Source organism: Pteropus medius, unplaced genomic scaffold, assembly GCF_902729225.1.
Source record: "Pteropus medius unplaced genomic scaffold, Ma_sr-lr_union100, whole genome shotgun sequence".
Classification (NCBI taxonomy): Eukaryota; Metazoa; Chordata; class Mammalia; order Chiroptera; family Pteropodidae; genus Pteropus; species Pteropus medius.
This window is the reverse complement of record NW_024355526.1, coordinates 470,580-477,047: the sequence shown is the minus strand read 5'-3', so window position 1 is coordinate 477,047 and position 6,468 is coordinate 470,580.

Sequence of the window (6,468 nt, the reverse complement as noted above, 5' to 3'; positions counted from 1 at the left end):
GATAGTGCTGGCCACAGGGACGGGGCCGCAGTGCCCGCCCGGCAGGGCTGGTTCGTCATCCCTGAGGCCGTAGTGTGGCAGGGGCAGGGGCTGCGCTTCCGTCCTGCTTCCTTCGCTGGGGGAGCTGGGGGCTGAGGCAGTTCTGGAAGATGTGGCCACGTGACTCCCACAGGCCAGGGCAGGGGACAGCACACACCCCTTCCCACCCCTCCTGGTGGCTGCGTGGAGTGACAGGAGCTGGCTCGTGCCACCCTTGTCCGTGACTTGCTGTGAGGCTGGGGCCGTGGCTTCCCCTCTGTCCTCTGAGCCCACAGATTCCGTGTGGGGTGTCACAGTTGGGTGGGGCCCCCCTTCTCTGTGCCGCCGTCAGAGCCGAGAGCGGGTCCCAGACCCTTTGCCGGGCCCCGGAGACGGGGAGGGCTCGGCTCTCCTCTGAGAGGGCCGTGCAGGGAGGGAGGGGCGGCAGCCACAGGGGGCCCCTCGACTCAGACCGCCCACCCGGCCTTGACGCCACCTGCCTGCCCCATGCCACCCTCAGAGGCCAACGTGGCCAGGCTCGGCAGCACAGCCCCTCCACACCCTCCTGGGTCAAGCCATGCCTGCCGTCCATCCCAGCACGGACAGAGCTGGCGGGAGCTGGGAGGGTGGGTGGACTTGCCTGTCGAGGGGCACGGATGCTGGGCGCTCGTTTCCCAGGAGAGCGAGGTTCGGCAGGGACCCCAAAGGTGAGGGAGGGCCCCGCCCACAGTTGGCCCCCACGCGGTCAGGGGCCAAGGGGGCAGAGTGGACGCGTCACTCCCTGCCCCTCGGGACGCCCCGAGGGCAGCACCGCGGGGCGCGGCAGCGTGGGCTGAGCGTGGGCACCGGGCCGGCTCTCGCCAGCCTGGCCTGCCTGCCGTGCGGACCTCGCCACCTCGGCCGCCCCGGAACACCAACGGCCGCTGCCTGCACACACAGACCCCGGACCCCGCCATGCTGCCCAGGGACCGAGTTCCTCAGAGCCCGGGGCTGAGCTGTCCCAATGTCCGCCGTCCATTCCCCGCTGGGCGGTGTCCGGAGGAGTCCGGTGGGTCAGCTGTGTGGCCAGGTGCCGAGACATGAAGACAAGATGAGGGACAGGCCGTAGGATTTGGGGCCGTGGTGACGACTGGTGGCGGCAGGGCCCTGCATCCCCGCCCCACTGACCTAGAGCCATGCCTGGTCGAACTGCCCAGGGCCTCGAGTCTGCGGCAGCGGTGGCCACTTGTCCTTTCCACCTAGAGGGTCCCACGAAGTCTTCTCCCATCTTCCCTGAGGGAACGGCCATCACAGGCCACCCGCCCGGCCACAGTCTGAGTGCCCTGCGTCCACCCCTCCGTCCTCCTGACTCCACCTCCAGACCTGGTCCACACCCCCCTCAAAGCTCCCTGGACCCCGGGGAGATCCATTCTCTCCACCCAGCAGCCGGGGGACCTCTTCGCCTCGCCCAGGGCGGAAGGTGCTCGGAGCAAGCGGAGTCCAGGCCTCTGACCAGCTGCTGACCAGCCCTGCACACGCCCTCCCCGCCGCCCCCACCCCGCCCCGCGCCTCTGGGAGCCTGGCCCTCCCCACCGCCCCCTCCCCGCACCCCGCTCTGCACTTGGTCGGTCTAGTGGATAACACTCGAGAGAGTGGCCTTCTCCACCGGGTGCACGCGCACAGCTCGGTGGCATCCGGCACAGTCACACTGTGCAGCCGTCACCACCGTCACCTCCAGGACTTTCTCATCTTCCCAGACGGGAACTCTGTCCCCGTTAAACTCTCACCCCCAGCCCGTCCCGCAGCCCCGGCCCCACCGCCTACTTCCTGTCTCAGTGGATCTGACCCCCCTGGGGACCTCCCATGAGTGGGGTCCCATGGGACCTGTCCTTCTGTGACTGGCTTGCTTCACTGAGCACCGTGTCCTCCAGGTCCATCCACGCCGTGGCCGGTGTCGGGACTTCCTTCCTTTCAAGGCTGAGTGACCGTCCACCATGTGGCTGGGCCCTGTCTGGTGGATCCTGTCCTCTGGGTGGACCCTGCGGTGGCTCCCGCCCCTCGGCTGCTGGGAGCGATGCCACCGTGGACGCGGGCGTGCCGGCCTCGCCGGGAGACCCCGCTCCCCGCGGGGTGGCCCCGGAAGTGGCCTCGCTGGGGCACGTGGTCATCCTGTGTCCGTCCCACCGGCAATGCATATAAGGTCCCTGTCTCTGCACCCCACCAGCACGGGTCTCCGTCTGCTCCCAGCCGGCCCCAGGGGGAAGGGGTGTCGCATTGTGTGCACAGCACTTTTGGGTCTGTGACACTTTTCAGGTGTGTTTTTAACCACCGGTCTCCCTGACTCAGAAGCCCCAGGAGAGCAGCCAGGGCCCTGGTCCCCCGTCTCACCCCACGGCCGGCACCCTGCTGAGAAGGACTGGCCAGCTTTCTGTCCCCACTGGAGGCAGGTGTGCAGGCTGCTCACCCTAGCCACGGGGGAAGCCTCCCGCTGCCCGCCCGGACGCCCCTCTCCATCCTAGGGGCTGATTAAACCAGCAGATGCCCGGGGGCGAGAGCCAGCTGGGGCTCGGTGGCTTCCCCCAGGACCCCAGCCTGCCACCTGGCCTGAAGGATGAACCGAAGGGCGTCTGCTCTGTAACAGAGGGAGAAGAGACGTCCCAGGCGGAGGAGTTGCAGGTGGAAAGGCTCGGTGGCAGCGGGCTGGCCGGGGGGCGGGCAGCCAGCAGGACCGGCGGCCGTGCAGCGGGGAGGACCAAGGCCGGGGAGCGCAGAGGCCAGCCTCTCAGGCCTGGTGGCGAGTCCCTGAGCACAGAGGGGACAAGGCCCCGCCAGCCCTTCACCCCACTTCGGCTGCTCCTCGTCCTCTCCCTCCCTACACCTGTCCTTGGACACCGGCCTTGTCCCTACCCCCGGGTCTGCAAGACCAGCAGACTTTCCCATCAGAAACACAAGCTTCAGAGCCCCCTCTCATATGGGGTCGTCACCCACTCCACCATCCGCAGGGGATGCCAGACTCTGTCACCAGAGCCACCGCAGGACAAGCTGGATCCTTGGTCCAGCGTGGGCTAATGCTCCACCCCGGGCAGGCCTCGCGGGGGGCCTGAGCGCCCAGCTTGCATGCTGCTCAGGACGAGCACAGCGACGGCACCAAAAAGAGCCAACAGCGGCCGCCAATGTCCTGAGTTCAAGGCCACAGAAGTCCCCTGCTGCCCTGCACGGGCTTCTCACCGAATTCTCTGGGATCACAGCACGAGAATGGAAAGGGCAGTGGGAGGGTCCCCAAGCGGCCGGGGGACCTGCCTCCAGGAAGCTGGGCTGCACGCCCAGCCTGTTGTTGTTGGCGGGTCTTCAGGAAGGGGGAGGGGCGGGCCTCTCAGACCCACACAGGGCCAGAACCTTCCCATTGTCTCTCCCCTCGAGCAGGAATCCCCACGCAATGCCACCGGGGGCTGGCGCCTCAGCCGGCCACCCAGACGCCTGCCTGGCCCAGGTGCGTGCTGGGCAGGTCAAGGGCAGATGGATGGCCCGTGAGGCCTGCCGGTGTCCTGAGTCTTTGTGGCCCACAGTAGCCTGAGCCATGAGTAGCCCTTGCCCCCTCGACCCAGGGGTCAGCCCATGCTGCCCTCAAAGGCTCAGCAGGTGCCACACTGGGGTCCTGGCAGACTTGGGTGGGGGGGAACCACTGCCTGCCCAGGAGTGGCCACAGGGTCGGATGGGGACACTTTAGTATTAAAAGGGGTAGCGGCCTCAGTTTGAACCGTCAGCTGCATCAGGGCAGGCAAACTCCGCACTGCTAAGCCGGGGGCCTGACTCTCACCATGGTCTGGGGCCCGAGGTCTCAGAGTCCAGGGTGGGGCTGGGGCCGCCCAAACTCCGATCACCAGGGGACGGCTCGGGTTGCCAGCCCCCCTGTCCCGCCTGGTTGGCACGGAGCAGGGGCCTAACAAAGGGATGCTTTGTGGGCTGCTGGCATGTGGCCCCAAACCTCGCGGCTGGACCCATCCCGAGGTCCGCTGGGGCGGGAGATGGAGCCGCACGGGGCGGGGGTGAGACAGAGCCCTACCACCTCTGCACAGTGTTGGGTCTTCCGGAACCTTGCTCCTGATGCCTGCAGGGGAGACCCCTCCCCACGAAGGCCGAGGAGGCCCTCCCGGCAGCTCCCCAGGGACCTGAAGTCTGCGGGGGCTAAAAAAAGTTAATGCTTTTCCTCCGACCTCCTAAATTCGTCTAGCTGGGCCAATAATCAAAGTAACAGAGACAGATTGCCGGGATCAAACTGAACTTCCATGCTTGCGCACGGGGAGCCCACGCAGGCAGGACCAGGCGCAGACAGCGAGGCACACCGGGTGTGACATCGTGGACGGAGGAGTTAAGAGGGGGGCGGGGCATTAGGGTTCGGTAGCAAGATGGGTGACTTGCAGGTGGCCGAGGCAGAGGGGACAACATGGCCGGAGCGTCCTCACCGGGCATGGGAGGTGGTGGGACTCGGCGCTCCTGGCGCCGCCCTGGAGCCCTGCGCCTCACCCTGCACTCAAAGCGGCCACCAAGGAGAGCTCCGCCCTTACCTTGGGGCTCCTAACTGGAGCTGGTTTTTCGGTGGGAATCCCTTCGCTGGAACTGGGGGGAGGGGATGGGGAGAGGGAGGCGAGGGTCAAAGGCTCTTTCTCATCTTGTCTCCTAATAAACAGCAGAAATCGATTTTCCAGCAGGTAGCTTCAGGCGGCCAGACTTTGGTCCCCTCTGGTCGATGGTTCCTTTTGCCCCAGTGAGGAGCTCTTGGGAGGATAGCGGCCCCCGAAAGTAGAGGCTGGCCAGGTCCCCAAAGGCTCTCTGTGCCCTTGCTTCCACGCTGACGGGGGAGGAAAGCAGGGGGCGGACGAACCCGGCTCGCCCCCTGGACGGGGGGGCCCCACGCAGCACAGGCCTGAGGGCCACCGTGCGGGCCTTGTGGGTGCCAGTCCGTTCTCGGGCCCCCGCCTGCCACTCCCCTCCCTGTGGACCAGGTATCCTGGCAGGAGGGAGGCCCCAGGACTCAGGCCCCTCGTCGGCGGGGGCACGGCACCCCTAGGCTCCCGCGCTCTGCGGCCGTGCCACGCACTCCATGTGGCCGGGGACAGGGCAGTGGATAAGACAGGAGCCTGCCCCCGCGGGGGCTCCGAGCGTCAGAGCAGGCGCATGCGGGGGCTGGGTCGGGGACAGCGGAGGCAGTGGCCCCATCTGGAGGCCCATGATCCAGGGACTTCAGGGCAGAAGCCCCGAGGAAGTGAGAGTCGGCTTGGAGGCACAGGTAGGGGACGCACAGGGCCCGGTAGAGGGGCGAGTGCGGGCAGCAGCCAGGTCCTGACCACTGCGGAGACTCAGGCTTTTGTTCCGAAGAGTGAGATGGAGCCCATGGAGGGGTCCCCAGGGGGAAGGACGTGCTCTCTGTGCTGCTGTGTGGGGAGGCCTGGGCAGAGCGGGGCTGGGGGCTGCGCGGGCCGGGGACCTGCCTGGGGCTGCTGCAGTAACCCGAGGAGACAGGGGTTTAGACTGGGAGGGGTGATATGTGGCCTGATTCCTGATGCAGCTTTACGGGGAAGCTGTCAGGCTGGGGGACAGACTGGATCTGGGGTGTGAGGACGGTGACAAGAAGCCCGAGGTGGTTGGCCAGGAGAGGGGCGGTGCTTCTGAGGGGTGGGCCGCCCTTTGCTGCCGTGGAGATGGGGAGAGCCGGTCTGGGCTCTGGCCATGTCACCTCCAAGACGGCCGTCAGCCACCCACGTGGACAGGTCGAGGGAGCAGCTGGCTGAGTGAGTCCTCATGGGCCTTAATCCCTCTCTGAGATGAGTCTTGGATGGAGGAAGTAAGCCTCTCACCAGAACTGATGCGGCCGTGCACACGGACCGGCCCGCCGCGTTCAGTGTGGGGGTGCATGCAGCCTGAGGTCCATGCATGCGGCCCTGGGCACCACAGCCTGTACATGGGAGCCTCCGAACCAACGTGGCACCCCAGAAGACAGGAGCAGAGCCAGCAGAGTTCGGCTGTGTGGCTGGGATAGCCTCGGTTGACTGGCGTGGACCAGGAGCCCCTGAGGAGAGAGGTGTTCCTCCAGCGCCCCGCTGGATGGGAGCCCAGCTCCCCCTCGTCACCTCTCCGACACTCGGCCACCTGCAGGACCACAACAGCGGCACCTGGCAGGCTACCAAAGGCTTCCGCCACCCAGGGGAGGACAGACCAGGCCAAAGCATGGCTCCCAGTGCACCCAGAGCCCCACACCTCAGCGGCTCATCAATTTGCATATTTATCTATTTATCTCTCGTGACACTGCTCTTCCCCCCAGCCTGACTTTCTCTCACTGAAACAAGGGAAATCAAACCTCAGGCCACAAGCGCTCAGGACCAGAGGCCAGGCTGGGCCTCCCTAAGCGGAAAGAACCCTCGTTGGCATCTCAGAGGGGCTGCGATGCTAATCAGACCGCTCAAGAGGGCACCG